Raw genomic sequence first — 16,046 nt, 5'->3', positions numbered from 1 at the left:
TTTGTTATCAGCTGGCACTATACTGCGCGCCTTAATAATGTATGATTTAATCCTATTTGCAGCCGCTCTCGAATATGTCTGTGTGCACGCCGGCAGCTCAACGAATTTGCACACCGACGGCCTCATTTCACTAATTACAGGGTTGCCAGAACTTGAAATTGAGCTGCTGTCAAGTCAATTATCAACTACGATTGCCTGGAAGATCGGATCCCAGGCACAGATACAACCTGACTTCTAATTGGCACTCTCAAATCACTTCCAAATTAGTGGCTTATTACAAAATGAGCATAATCAGGAACTGCAGCTGCTGCATTTCGAATTAAACCAGTGCTGCGGTAACACATGTTTGTCGTGTACACCTCTCCATAGATTGCAATCGCGACATATTGTGTGCCTCTTGGTGCAAGAAAAATGACGTGAGAGAAAACAGAGGCACCACTATTGCAACGCACCCACACTTTGTACTTCTGGTTGCATTTTCACGCTTCGAAAGTAATTTTTCTCTTTAGGAATTTTTTGCAAGATCATTTTGTATTTATCTGATATTTAGTTATCTCTAGAAAGTGTATCAAGTTCGAAATTTTCGCATAGATGTGTATTTTTAACTTTTATTTATATTCTGTCTTTGCGCTGTGGAGAAAAAAGAAAGCGTGGCTCAAGCTCAATTCCGGCGCTGGGAAAAACGAGACCGTTTTTATGATGCGTCGTAAATTTCAGGGCGGGTGTGCGCGCGTGTGTGTCGTACATGCTTAATGCATTTAGCGTGTTTTTGGTGCAAAAGAGAGGCGCCTCTTCACACCAGTCGCACGGCCATTCACTCCGCGGCCATGCGAGAAATGGCCGGACGGACGGACTCATTTTGCTATCGGTGCGAATGAGAGGAGAGAAAGACCATCCGCATATGCGTGTATACGCTCGCCAACTTTTATTGCATTATGCGTGTGTGTATGCGCGAAAAGAGGCCTTTTTACGAGACGTCAAACAAGTTGCAAAGCACACCGCGAGTGAGAGAGGGATTTTATGCTGGCAAGCTGACCACAGCTCAAAAACTTTTCCTGCTAGTTTTCCAGCAAATGCTGATTCGAAAGCAATCATCTGGAACACGCGCCTGGGCATTTTATTCACGCGCTCTCTCTTCCGCATCGCTTTCCCCGTTTGAAAGGTTTACTTTTCAGCTCTCACTCCTCGTATTTTTCGAATTTATCCACGCATGTCAACTTTTCAAAAGCGCTTTTTGTCCAAAGCGTAAAAAGCCAGGGTCTATATAGACCTACTTTTGCAAAATATCACACTGACTAATTAGAAGCCAACTATGTGCTGATTAACAACTGCATTGCGGATTTTAACAATACGCTTATGCTTTATCCAATTTCACGCTAAATTTTATCTGCAAAATGCAATCTTTTGGGTCGCATCAGTTGATACGCAGGGCAATAATTAATTTGAATGATGACTTTAATAAGCAGTTGATCAAATTGTTAGTTTGAAATAATCTTTGTAGTATGCAATTATCAAATCAGGACCGAGAGTGGCAGTTAAATCTCAGAATTTACCAAATCTCTTAATTAATTCATCGATGACTTTTAGCTTGATTTTGATTCATCTCTTTGCGAACTGTCCAATGGTGAGTACCAGCCGATAATTCTCTATAGAATCGGCTTAACTAAGTAGCTATAAAATAAATCTTCCGTTCTTTGAAGCATTATTAGCTAAATTTCCCTTCTAGTGAAACAAATCCCGTCTTTCAATGGCGAGACAGTGCTCACCACTTGAGTAGCGTGCATGCTTTGGAGCTGACATTAAAGGATATTTAAACACTAATCCCTTGGGAAAATTTGACTCTTTCCCTTTTTTTAGTGAATAATAATGGAAAAAAATACTGTCCATATTTTTGCTGAACATTTATCCACATAAAGTGTCTGAGTCTTCTATTTTGCTTCCCTCCCTCTCTGTTTAAAACTATTGGAAGTAATAAATCTATTTGTACAATTTTTTTCGAAAAAAATTGTATTTCCACAAAGGTATTTTTGAAAATGCCGATTTATAGACCAAAATTTTCTTTAGCCCACAACGCAGTACAAACTAGCATGAGCAAAGTTTGTTTTTATTTTTCCTGCCACAAGAGAGGCAAAAGTTTGGCCACACACACAGAAGCTCTGGCTACTCCCTGCCCGAATTATAAGTTGCAAGGGCCAGAAAGCAGCTTTGCTCGCTGGTCCGCTCAGCAGATAATAGTTTTGCTACTTGTTTGGTCCACTGCCGTCGTTTCCTGCCTGCAAAGCCGAAAGGGGTGTCCACTTCCCACGAACCCGAATGCATACATTCTCATGGTCGACGCTCCCCGTGTTGAGCACCACATCGTGTAGTAATCGAACTCGAGAGCCGCTCGTTAATTAATCAGGGAATGTTAATTGTGTTTATTCTCAGAGTGAAACGCTGAGGGTCCGTAGTTCCGGATGAGTTATTTTTGAAACAATTGGAGAATTTGTCAGGAATAAAAGCAGCTCGTGAATTATCTCGGTTTCGGTCCCAAGTGGCGCGCCAGGCATTTACGACGAAAACACGAAAAGCGCCTAATGTTGTTTGGACGAGGAAAAACAGAGGCGCAGAACGACATAATGTGGGGCGTGTGTGTTTGTGGGAATACATTAGGAACGCGCATAACTGGCAAACAATCGAGTCCGCCTTTGTATCAATAAAAGCTTTGGTGGCGTGAGTGTAAAACAAAAAGCTTTGCAAAAACACGCCTACACCTTTCCGAGATATCACGCCAACTGATGTGATGTATTTTTCGCACAAAATCAATCATGTCAAGTATTTTATGGAAATGAGTAATTATTATAGAATTTTCCTTATCGCTAATGCATTTTTAAAATTTTGTGCTCTTAAAGCATGTGGCGCCTTCTCGCCACTACTGCACTAATAACTGCTTTGCATTTAACCTGTATCGCCAGGTGGCAGTACAAAGGTGTGCGACAAGCAGAGCACCCTTACTGCACCTTATCCCCCACTGCACCTTAAGCCTCGCACCAAAGCAGTCGCAACACAATATTCTCTCTCCGGCTAGGATGAGATTTGGTGCGAGAAAATTCCATAAAAACTATTTCCTATTAGACCCGAACTACGGGGTAAGTGTCATAATTGTTTGTATTTGAATGTGATGTTTTTATTGTTATGATTATTTATTGTATTTGTGATTTTTGATTATTTATGTAATTTCACAGTCTCGGTCCTGATCTTGGTCTTGATCTTAATTACTAAACCACGAGACCTGAATAAAAGTCAAATTACTACAATGAGAAAGACGCATTTCTGTCACGGCTTCCACGTACCCATAAGCACAAGTAACACCCTTTGCAACGAGTAGAGAGAATTATGGAAAAAATTCAAAAATACAAAATAAATTGATATGCGCTCACATTTAAAGTAAATCTGCGCAGACATTTTAAAAAAATCATTCCCTTCTCTACTAAAATTATTCTCTAAAATTTACGAAAGAGCTTTCCCTGGTTGCCGTATTAATTTATGAGAACATAGTCAGCTCTGAAGTTTCCATACCAACAATAAGCAAGCATTATCTCCTCATTGAAAATCAGGATTTATTTCGCCAGAAGGGAAATTCACTTCAAAATTCAAATGCCGTTTGACAGATCACCACGAAATCAATTGCAAAATCGTTAAAAACCTTAAAAACTGTTTAAATTTTCGACAAATTTTTGAAAACCCGAAATTTAGTTATTTCTTGTTCCTGATATGACAATTGCAAATAAATCTTCTGTCATAGCTAAAAATACAAGGATTCATTGTTTCCCTGTAAATTTCATAGGTAAACTGTACATTTATATTTTATGCCAATTCGATAATGATACTCCAACTAATTGTAAGGCCAACGCCAAATTAACATGGCTAAAATGATTAATAAAAAATAAAACATCTTATATTTTGGATCAGATGGCCAGCATTAACAAATGCCTTCCTATTTTTATAATTAGGTATGACCTTAGCCCTGAATCTTGCGGAATCATTTTGCACTGAACTCACAATTAATAACTCAAATTAACGGAAAAAGGCTACTTATACTTGATTTTTTTCTTCTTCTTTTTTTTGCTCTATTCATCCCTGTTCATAACATAAGAATTTCTTAGAATGGAAGCTGGAAAGACTCGTGTAAGAAGCAAAATAGCTCTAATAATTGTTGCGAGAACTGCAAAGGCGATTTGTGTGTGTCTCGTGAGAGGCAATTTGCAAGCGAATAAAAAGTCTCCTGTGCGAATTCAAGGGGTTTGTTACGATAATAGAAAAATCAAGGTCTCCGAGTAATTTCCTCTGGCGCAATTTTTGCTCGGCGCCAAGTCTTCTCTACTCGGTCGTTTTGCGAGAGCCATCCGTTGTTTGGCCGCCTTTCGCGTTCAGCCAGGCTAAAGAGAGTGAGGTCAGAGCGGCTCGTGCTGCGAATGATAAAGTCGCGGCATGAAGTACGTGTGTGAGAGAAACCACCCTCTCTCGCTCTTTCTTTCTTCTTCGTCTGCGGTGAAAGAACTCGTTCTCTCCGGGGGCGAATAGAAAGGCAAAACAGCTGCGGAATTATTGCACGTGCGGGCCGACAATGGAACTCGCTTGACCCGAGGTAAGATGCGTCAAGTGCAGAAAGAAAAGTCATTTCGCGTCTCTGCCGCGATGCAGTTGGGCTCGAGTGTGTGGCGTGACGCAAGCAGCTCGTATGATGATGGCGAATGAAAAAGAGCGCCGACTTGCTGAACAGCTACATATATATACACACACAGTATTATTGAATGGGTGGTTATCCCGCGAGCGGTGCAAAATAGCATCCTTTCAGTCGATATGAGAAAGAGGAAATTGATAGTGGAAATGGGATATTATTCCGATGCCAATCTCGTTTCATTGTGGAAACAAGAGCAAAATGAGAATTTCAAGGAGGGACGAGCGAAGATCAGTTTAATTTGATATTTCATCTCAGCATATTCCTTGTCTGCTAAAATTGTTGATGGAGGACGGGGAATTGATTTTTTATTATACGACGTAGCACTGTAAAATATATTAGAAAATAGACTAAAAAATAGAGATATGTGTATACAATTTTTTTACAATTGATGATATGAAATTAACTTCTCGTTTGATGGCTGGTTTTGTCAAGAAAAATTCAAACCAATTTGAAATAAGAAATGTTTGTTAAAAATTGTTCTTGAGTTAATGTGAAAAATAGGAAGAAAACTTTCTGAATTTAATCGTGAAATTAAAATAAAAAATATCCACTGAACTTCGTACTGAGGAAAATTAAAATATTAAGATCGTCATTCGTGTAATATTTAACCCATTTTAGGTACTGAAATGGAGCTTTCAAAATTTTCGTGTCGTCAGACATCTAAGAACAATTTCGAGCAAAGCCCTAGAAAGCGTCCAAAGCATTTTCATAGGTCGTGGCAGCTTATTTTAATTAAAGTGTCATTTTACCGAGTTTAATGCAATTACCAGAGACAATGGAGCAGCACTCAGTCACTCATATCAGATCGCGATGAATAAAGGACTCACGGCAGGCTAAAACAATAGAATTACACTCGCGGCGGCGGCCGAGTTTTATTGCTTGCGCGCGCTTTAACTTTATTAAATTAAATTTGTCTGTCTGTTGGCCGGTCGGCGCACTCTTCAAATTGTCAGCACGCCCAGAAACGTCTCGCAACTTTTTTCAGCTGTCGCTCTTTTCTTGTTAAGACGTCGGGAAATTTATTTCGCCGCCGCCACCGCCGCCGCTCTTGGAGAAGAGACGGAGGAATGCTTTTAATATAAATCATTTGGGAATTCGCTTCCTGCGCAAGATGCACGCTCAGCTGCTCCCTCATTCTCGCCCACCGATTGTTTTCCTCCGCATTCAATTTGTTGCCCGTTTCAAAATTTTGTTTAATTCCCTTCTGCCAGTTTGAAATGGAGTAAACTTTACCGAACAACCTGCTCCACCAACGGAAAATCGATGAGATAGTCTTCAGACTGAAACTTGGCTTGCGCTATTTTGCTGCTCGTTGCAAAAACAAGATGGCTGTGTGTATGATGTCCAACAACTACTGGTAAATTTAATTAACATGGGAACTCTGAAAAAGCTGCAGTTTCAAATGGTGATGATTTGAGTACTTTCCAACAATGTGAGTGAGCATTAATAAGAATCTCGACAGACCAACAGAAGCATTTCGAGTCTTCAAAATTAACCACCTTTTGCCATCTCTTGACATAGAGCAATCAGTATTAGATCTCCAAAATGCTCAAATGTCTTCTATTGCCATGACACTTTTAACAATGCGATCTAACGGGCCGGTCATAAAAATGACAAATTATTCAGCTATAGAGCTATAGCAGTGGCCGAAACCTGGTCGAGATTAAATAAAATTTCTACTATTTTAATAGAAAAAAAATTGAAAATCGGTTTTACCCTAAATTGCTAAATTAGTTAGCTAGTTATTGTTCACCCAGGAACCCAGCCAGCAATCGAGCAAAATTATTAAAAGATATACAAAAAAAATATGTAATTCATTGTAGATTATACAGATTTAACTTTGTTTAAATTTGAATGATTTGATTTTAGAGCAAATAATTTAACCCTTAGTCCAAAACCATTCGTCTTTGTTCCCATCATGCAATTTCGCCAGTGGAAAGAAATATCCAACGACCCGTGCAATAAGTCATAATCCAGCAACACTGAGAACAAAGTGTAGAATGTTCTTGTGCTCGCCAATTGTCCCGCGTGGGGAGCAGGAAATGAATTGCCATCGGCACAAAACGCGCTCCAAATATATTCTGCATATATGAATGTATGTGAAGAATCGATTCAGTGGTTCATACTACTTTTCCTCCCAACAACAGCAGCAACGGCAGTGACGACGATTTTTCTGCATGGAGAAGAGGGCGAGCGGAAGACCCACGGACTCTCTAGATGACGTGTTCTAGTAGACATTGTGCGAGAGAGAGAGAGAGAGAGAGAGAGAGAGAGAGAGACCGGCTAGGTATATCATCACCGTTCTTTGAAATTCTGCTCTCCAGAGTGGCTGCTGCAGATAAGGGAAAAACGAGGGTCCAAAGCCTAGAGAAAAAATCTACCAAGTCGCGCACGACGCGAATAATAATACATATAATAATGATGCCGCCTGCCGTCAAATTCATTCGTCTTTTTCGGTCGAAAAGCGTTTTGTACGCGACTATCCATATCTATCCGCGTCGCGCTGCAGCGTTCGTTCTTCATGGTGGTGCGCGCGCGTGCATGATGAATTATTTCCTGCGGGTCCTGACGTTTATGACGAGAAGTTTTTTCAACCCGCACTCGGCCGTACATGGCGGGAATACTATAAATTTCTGTGATTTACGCACTCCACGCTGCCTGGGGATGCGTGTTTGCCCAGATAAAACCGCACCTGATGAAACTCTTCTTTCGTCGCTTGCATCTTTAATTGCTCCCCGAGAGTGTCACGAAAGTTCATCGCTCAGAGGACGGATTAGAATCGTTTATTATTTCACTGTCCTATCGCACGCTAGATTTTTAATTGGATTACAAAGAAGGATATCAGCTTGTCACTCTTGAAGAGGCAAGGGTTGGTTATTATTTAATTTTTCCGTTATAATAATTGGTTTACGTCACGCAATTGTAACTGGTAAGCAAAATGAAAAACATTTTTTAGCACGTAACTTAATTATTAGTTGATAATAACAGTATACAATTCAGGATCAATGTTTTGTTTGTGTTTAATGAAAGCTAGGCAATTGTAAATAATGTTGAGTGGATTAACTGTAATTGTAAATGAAATGTACGCGTTGCAGGGTTGCCGCTCAGGGAGGAAAGTAATGCATTACTTTCATGAACCTAAATCTTTCACGGCAAAAGAAAGGCTAATTTATTTCATACTACGCACTCCCTGCGCGTACACATGGATAAAATACCTTCATGAATTCTGGGGATTTAACAGTAAGTTAATTACTTTCTTTTAAACTCTGTTATTTACACAAAAAAGTCTTGATTTTTATAAAGCTGCCCCAATCTCATTTGTCCTAAAATTCCCTTCTTCAAAATTTATTAGGTATGTGTCTGTTAATTTATAAAATTTAGAGTAGCCTAACAAGTTAACCTTCTTTATTACAGTTTTTTTTAGGTAAACGCCTCTCTTGTGCCAATGCCGTTTTCTCTCCTCACCCTTACATTCTATTTGCATTATTGCAACAATAAAACGGGAGACAAATCACACCGCTGACCAAACAGGAGCAAATCGTCAAATAAAATGGCTGCGGGCGGCGAAGAGTTCGCACTGCTGCACTATCCATAAAGAACAACTTGTGCAGAGGACATTAATAAATCTCCAGCGCCCTTTGCTGCCCCTTTTGCCCGACTGAAGACTGGTCGTTCGGCCAACTTTGCCGCTGCACTGACCCTTTCCAGTGAGAGGGAGAAAAAATGGAGGCCAGTGAAGAGAGAGAATGTGCCTTGCAGATGGCCATGTGTCTTTATCTCCCGCCTGCTAATCTATTGCCCATCAAAAACAAACGGACCAACTGAAGAAGGAGAGGGGTAAGCAAAAACAGACTCAAGCAGATTTTACACTAATTGAAATTTGTGGTTCTTTGAATTAGATTGATTATTTTTAAAGCCTAAGATTATGGATGTGCAAGATACATAGATTTTGCTCAATATAGTCAACTACCAGTGTCATTTAGCACATAACAATCTGTTTAAATTATCGGTTTCTCAACGTTCAACGTTTCGTTTATTTTGCCAACTGCAATCATTAAAATAACCGCTTGATGTATCCACTCACAACTATAAAAATGATCGATTTAGTTGAACAAGAAACTAAATAAATTAAAATTAAATAAATAAAGAATATAAAGTTGAACAAATAACTGATTTTTTGATATTTCAATTTTCTATCGAAAGAAACGTTTACTGGATTCTCTGAGAACAGTGATCATCGGGGATTTTGAAATGGGGGAATGGTTAAATAGAAAGCTTGGCATTGTGTTTCATAGCGTTTGAAAAATATTTTCTAGCCAATTTTTCACTTTTAATCTCACATCCAAATCAAAATCCCTCAAATAAAAGAGCCACTTGTCAAAATATTTAGTTTAGCATACTCAACATCCATTTTCCACCTTTACGGACCAAAAGTAACTCTGGGAAATTCCAAGCAAATTATTTCACAGTCTGCAGGACTTTTGTGTGCATATTTGACAGCAGACGAAACAAATTGAATAGCGCACACAACAGTTTACACGCGAGCAGGTCGTTGTGCACGGGACAGAAAGGTCGCTTTTGGAATTCAGCGACCCCGCGAAAGCATCTGCGGGCTGACCTTTCCTCTCTCTGCTTTCATTTTTAGCTCGCGCGCTAGCATTATTGAGACCAAGCGGCGCGGAAAGCTCATCTTTTGGATTCGCCTGGTGGAAAAACAACTTTTTGCTGGTGGCAACCTCCAAACGAGATTCATTAAATCATTTCGTTAAACTGCACAAAAGGTCATTCTTTGGTTGCGGAGCGAAAAAGTAGAGTCAGTGCCCATATAAAGTTGTCCTCTCGCGCACGCTTTGTTTCCATCGCTCTTTCTCTCTGGAAAGAAAATAAAAGACGAGTTGCTCTCGCCGCAGCTTTACATTTATCATTCACACTTGGCTGCGCTGATTGCACGCGATGCGGCGCGCGCCCGATTTATTTACCAGACTTGTCGCGTTGCTGCTGTTGCGTAGATTTGTATTTTCCAATCACAGTTTGCTCGTTCGCCTGCATAATGAACTATAGAGCAGACCTGCCTGCTGTGCAAAATGACTATTTCTGCGATCGCAATCAGCAAAGGTGGAAATTTACACGACTGTTTGTGTGCTGCAATTACTGCTGTGCGGCACAAAGGAGAATTTTTCTCTGTTGTCAAATTCGCAGAATATAATTGGAAAGCAACAACAGAGCTGCGTACATTTATTCTGACTAATCGTTCAATTTCGCAATCCATGCCAAAAATACATGAAGTTATCCTCTCTGAAACGTTTGTAAAATAAATTGATTAAGCTTACAGGTTTGTTGCTGATGATTTTAAAAGAAAAGAATAGTTCAGTTATGTTTAGACACAATCAAAATATATACAACATAAAATTAAATATTAGTTCCACTGTTTCTGGTCCACGAGGGAGAATAAGATGAGAATTAGCAAAAGGAAATAACTATTTGCCTGCATAGCGGCAGCTTGAGAAAGTTTGTGTTTGTTTTTAAAATTAAAATGACAGCGTCTCCATCTTAATTTGCACTTCAAAGTAATGAGGTCGAGATTGTGTGGTGCATGCATAATTCAAGTGTATTTCACATCAATGTGCGCATCCTGATTCAATAATCTATAAAGCAAGAGAGTCCCTGGGAATATTCATTCCGTCGTCGCACCACTCGGTGTTACATACTATGCAAATTTATTGCATTAGCAAGGCGACGATAAAAACCCACTGCTAACAGATTACATTAGGAAAGGAGAGAGATTTCCCAGGAAAGCTCTCTCCCAAGGAAGCTAATTTTTTGCCTTTTCCTTTTTTTATTTTGAATCTTTGCTCAGCACTTCCCGTTGGCTATGAGCTCACCGGGTCCCAGGTCCCAACAAACACCACCGAGCCGATAACATGAAACAAGTGGCCCGAGTGACCGCAGAGGAACTTGGACCCAATGTGGTCATCTTTTCGCCTTTCCACACCGAGGTCTTTTATTGAAACGCCAGTTGCAAGAACTCCCAGCCAGTTAAGCTATTTAAACATATAAAGTCACTTTTAATAAATTAACTTTTGCCATCTCTGACATTGGACAGCCAGTAAAATAGAACCCCGATATGCTCAAAGAATGCTTTAAAAAAGGCGAGCCAAAGGGCTGGTTTCACTTCATGAATTAGATTTTCAATTGACTTTAGTGCAAAGCATAATTAATGGCTGTGAATTTTAGAAAGTCATTTCTATTTCCTGAGAAAAAGAAATTTTCATCAAAATTTCGACCAAAACACAAGTGTTCATCTACCACGATGAGTTCAATCAATCTACCTTGATCTTACCGCAGACTTACGAAAATACAACCACCAAAAACGTGATAAACATTTCAAATTTATCGTGCTTTGCAAACAAATAGTCCCAACGCGGCTTTAATCCGGCAGAGATGAGTGTCAGGTCTCAAATGTAAGGGCATTGTTAGTTGCAAATTGGGAGCAGTTGCCTCGCTGATTGGCATGATGTTGCGTGTTGATTGCATCGCGATATATGAACGTGCATGTTCCCACCATGTATGGATATGGGGCGGGCAATAAAGTGCGGCGGCGATGCAAGTGTGAAATGTGGGTCGAGTGGCCGAAACGACACCGCCGGGCATTCGGCGCAAATTAACGCGCTTGATTAAAGTGACCGAAAGTGCAGCGCCGGCCGGGCACAAAAGCCTGGCGAAAAAGGGCTGCTCGGCATGGTGTTGGCTAATGTCACGGCATGATTGGCCGCGCACAAGCCGCTTTTCGCCCACCATTTGCGCCGCAGAGTGGATCAATCGACACGGCGTCGAAAAAAAGCACCGCTAGCACTCGCCCTCGCGCTCTCTATGTGTTATTATTGTACGTATGTAGCTACCTTTGTGTGCACACGTATATGGGTGCAGGGAAAGGGCCATTATTTCAGAAATTGCTTCTCCATCTATCGCAATAATATAATAGCCTCGCTCCGATCAAACTGCCGTATTTATACATATATATGTGTCGATCAGAACGATTGTCGGCCCAGAGAATGAGTGCCTATCAACAAGTCATTTTTTCTGCAAGATCTTTTATAGAAGGCTGCTTCTTCACCTGGAGCTTTATTTTTAACAGGAAAAGAAAAATACCAGTGCACGGTAATAAATGAAATTAAAAATTAACGTAATGGCTCTTCTGCGCGTTGGGTTTATTGAAAGAATGGTAAGCTCTGAATTTACTCGCAAATTGCTCATCCACACAATCATTAAAAACTAGCAGATCGGCTTGAAAACAATTTATCGTGGCACCAGATGGCACTATACAGAGCATTAAAAAAGTCTTCGATTTAAAAAAAATAAATCTGCAAAATAAAATTTGCATATTCCTATTTCTCTTTTTATGGACAGACGTGTTTACTAGATATGCATGTCACGGTTATCATTATGTTTATACTGTCTGAATAACTTATTTTATTGTGTGAAAATTAATGATATGTATTTTGTAAATATTTCGGCAACGAAATTAAATATATATATATATATATGTGTGTGTGTGTGTGTGTGTGTGTGTGTGTGTGTGTGTGTGTGTGTGTGTGTGTGTGTTTATATATATATATATATCACAAGAAAAATACAATTTAAGAAAATGAATCATGAGTTAAAGGGAAGGATCAGCAATAACAATAAGATTGATTCTAGGTTTTTTTTGGCGTACTATAATCTTCATAATTTAAGGAAGTTTTCTGCTATTTGGAGTTATCCTAGATTTTTGGGTGTTTCTCTCAAAACTTCTCTGTTGTGAGCAATATTTTCGGGTTTTGCACCATATTCAACACTCAGACCCCTCAGACCTTGAATCCATTATTTAAAAACTGAATGATTGGGTGAAAATCTGTTTCGAATCGACACAAAATACAAAATAAATCGAGCTACTAGAGGCTTCAAGCTTTGAACATGAAATGAGGCCTAACCAGATTCAGTTCTTTCAGCTGAGCCATCTATTTTAGTTTTTATTATTTATTTTGGCCTCTCCAAGGGTATCGGAGCAGCTCTGAATTCAAATGTCTCTGCGCTCGCTCGCTTTCTATTTCGCCGCTCCGATTGCAAGCGGCGGCGGCGGCAGCAGCAGCAGCAGCAGGTACATGCCATATCCTTCGTCCGTTTTTCTTTTCTTTCTCTCTCTCTTTCTGTTTGAAGAGCAATCCAATTACTTTTGGTCCAGGATGGAGATGAGAAGCGGCAGCTCATGCCCGATGAATCGCATGAAAAGAACAAATACGGGCGGGCACTCGGCAAACATCTCTTTCATCGCAGGATCAGATTTTTATTTCTCTATCGCACTGCTTCTTTTACATATTCATACATTTTACTCGGCAGTGCGCGCCGGTGTATGAATTCCAGCTCCGAATGGCCCTCGCGGATCGTAATTATGCAACCTGCCCGACGGACTGGTTGAGCGTGTTGCATACCTACTCAACACATCTTCAGGGATTTTCTCCATCTCCTTGCAGAGTCATGATTACTCTACGCATTCCTTTTCATTTCCAGTTTTTTTTAATCACCCATTTGTGATTGGCTGCAATCTCCAGATAGCGTATTCCAATAACATCCAATGGACTCTCGAGCCTTATGAGAGAAATCCCAGTCGAGAAAAGAACTAACTCGTGTTACAGCCTTCGCACCGATGTCTTGTTGATGAAACGCTAGACATTCATTCCGTGAAATTCATTCACGTGTGCTGGAAAGGTATACAAATCAGGCAGTAACGAGTTGGACTGCAGAAAGCAACCCATAACCTAGATAATGGAATACAGACATTGCAATGTCTGAGAGTCGAACGCAGGCGCTAATCAGCACACACTCGAACTTACAAACATTGTTTGGATTCTCAAATTGCAAGTGCGCGCTCAATACTGCAAGCCAACGGGTTGTTCAAATTAAATGAAACATTTTTAGGCATAAAAACGGCCGTAAAACGAGAACAAGAAGCAATTCAGCCCGAAATTATGACGGTGATTAATTGCCCCTAAACTCAGCGGCCTTATTTGCTCTCTTGATTTACGATCCTTCATTTGCAACTCGTCTAATTCCCATCGGTGCGCCGCGCAAAGCCGAATTCAAACACAATGAGCGTCAATGCGAAATGTTTGCGTTCAGCAGCAAATACCCAGTTTTACCTTTTTCTCTGCGCAGATACACAAAGCAAGTAATTTATGTACATATATGCGTATGAATAAAACTGTTTGTGAGTTGGTAAGGGAATAAGGCTGCGAGAGAGAGAGAGAGAGAGAGAGAGAGAGAGAGAGATTACACACTCGCGCAAGTTTTATTTATTCCGCGTCGGCACCCTTTCTCTGCATACCTCGCTAGCTTTTTGGTGCCACTACACTTATAATGTTTTGTAAAGCGGGGAGGCTTATGAAAGAGCCCGCCAGCCTCTGCTCTCTTCGGCAATATTCCGCCGACACACTCGCGTGCACACGGTTATATCGAGCATCCTCGTGCTCTTCTTCTACTTGTTTTATATTGGCTTCCTTTATTCCGCCTTTTATTTTGAATAAAAACGCCTTCAAAGAAGCGCAACTTCTCTGCTCCCTCTCGTTCAGGGCCAACACCCAGGCGGTTTCGCAGCCCCAATCCCCTTTTTGCATACATCGCCGGTCGCGGGCAGGCCTCCCACGCTATTCATGTCTGCAGCCAGCACTTTTAAATGGAGCCATTTTTTGCTCGTTAGCTTTGAATCGACGTCAATCACATTATGTAACAGCTACATCAAAAATCCCGAAATCCTTTTCGTGGACATGGTGTTAAATAGAGGTGCAACATTTTGTTCGAGGAAAGAGAATTAATTTCAATTCGCTTGATTTTATTGAGCCAACGGCGCGAATACATCGAGTTCAATTTTCTCTGAAACTCCATTGTTGCTTGCCGAGCCTTGACGAGGCATTATAGGTTTCGTCATCTTTTAATACGGTGGCAATTTCAATCAATTTCTTGTCACCGGCGCTAATGACAGGTGCCAAATCCCCGGATTAAATTTAATGCGCAGAGCTGTTCGAGAGAAACAAACAAGCGGGGCTCAAAGTAGGGGCGTCCGCCGCCGATTTATTGATTGCTTCTTTGGAAGGAAAGTGTAGAGCAACGCTGGATACACACGCACACTCAATGGCCAAAGTGCCGCTGTCGGAGGCTGTTTAGTTAGTTCGGGGGCCACTTTTAATATGGTGGGATTAAAACTTTGTGCCCAAAGTTGCGCCTTTTATGTGAGTGCACGCGGCGGTACGTGTACTATAAATATGGGCCGCGCCCTCATGAAGCCGTAATTAGCGGGGCTGCTTGCCTCCACCTCCTCTCACAAACTCTCTGAACTGTTATTTTTTTCTTCCTTTCTCCGCCGGTTAAGTACTGTGTGCCGCTGCACCTTTTATGTAATTTTATGACGGTAGGCAGATTCGCGTTCGCCAAATATGCTCATAATTATACATATGAGTAGCATGGCTGTATTGTGTAATAGGAGATTTTTCAAAACTTTTAAAATATTTTACGAGCAAACATAAGAATGCATAATTAAATGCTACAAATGAAATGTTTTCTTCTTTTGTGAGACAAATACATTAATAAAATCATTTTTGGATATTTTTTATACTACGTGTTGATTGTAAACTTTGGTCAGTATACGATTCGACCAATATATTAAATATGAAATTTTCTTCACCTGAAAATTATGCACTTCAGTAAAATACTACAATTCATATTAAATCTCAATCGCAAGACTTTGGAATCATTTAAGGAACTAAAATCAATTTCGCTAGTTAATTAGCCTTTAACGTGCCCAGAAGAAAAGTCGATAAGAGCAATTTTTTTTTTTTTTAAAGAAATATATTTATTTTGAAAGCTACAGAAGTCCAGCCAATTCCGGAGAATTAACGGCTGGTGCTTATCCTGCTACACAAGGCAGCATAATTTTAGTACATTAGTGTGCAAATTACATCAATAAATTATTTTTTAATGCAGTGTCGTCATTGAGAGTCCATTCTATTTTTAATAAGCCACTTTTTGATGTTTCGCTTCACAACACATTTGTCAGTTAAATTTTTAAGTTCACTTGGTAACATGTTCCAAAGTCTTGGCAAGATACATTCAGATGTTCGGTTAAAATATTTGTTCACATGCATTGGTTCCACAACTGGGGCAGAAAGCAATATTCGAGTATTATACTGGTGTGTTCTCTGAACACCAAAATCGCCATCAAAATATTTCACACTCAGTAAATTCAGTTGGTAAATTTTGTCAACAGGCAATACATTCCAAAATTGAAAGAAAT

At 40.2% G+C, this 16,046-nt stretch overlaps 1 long non-coding RNA gene across 1 annotated transcript in view; it reads right to left on the bottom strand.

Annotated features, from left to right (window-relative positions):
- Positions 1-16,046, bottom strand: part of LOC135947769 (uncharacterized) — a 130,410-nt gene that overhangs the window by 61,726 nt on the left and 52,638 nt on the right. The gene's annotated exons all lie outside the window — the stretch shown is intronic.

This window comes from Cloeon dipterum, chromosome 1, assembly GCF_949628265.1.
Source record: "Cloeon dipterum chromosome 1, ieCloDipt1.1, whole genome shotgun sequence".
NCBI lineage: Eukaryota > Metazoa > Arthropoda > Insecta > Ephemeroptera > Baetidae > Cloeon > Cloeon dipterum.
Note: the sequence above shows the minus strand (reverse complement) of the source record. Positions and strands in the feature narration are given on the sequence as shown.